The sequence below is a fragment of the Neophocaena asiaeorientalis genome, unplaced genomic scaffold, assembly GCF_003031525.2.
Source record: "Neophocaena asiaeorientalis asiaeorientalis breed wild unplaced genomic scaffold, Neophocaena_asiaeorientalis_V1.1 scaffold130, whole genome shotgun sequence".
In the NCBI taxonomy this organism is placed as follows: Eukaryota; Metazoa; Chordata; class Mammalia; order Artiodactyla; family Phocoenidae; genus Neophocaena; species Neophocaena asiaeorientalis.
Genome location: NW_020173397.1, coordinates 875706 through 875949, shown reverse-complemented (window position 1 = coordinate 875949; position 244 = coordinate 875706).

Sequence of the window (244 nt, the reverse complement as noted above, 5' to 3'; positions counted from 1 at the left end):
CGGCTCAGAATAAAAGGGAGGAAAAGTAAAAAGAAAGAGAGAAAGAGAGAGAGAGAAAGAGAGAAAGCGAGAGAGAGAGAGAAAGAAAGAGGATAAAATAAAATAAAGTAAGATAAAGTAAAGTTATTAAAATAAAAAATAATTATTAAGAAATAAAATTTTTTAAAAAGAAGAAAAACAGAAAAAAAAAAAAAAAAACGGACAGATAGAACCCTAGGACAAATGGTGAAAGCAAAGCTATACA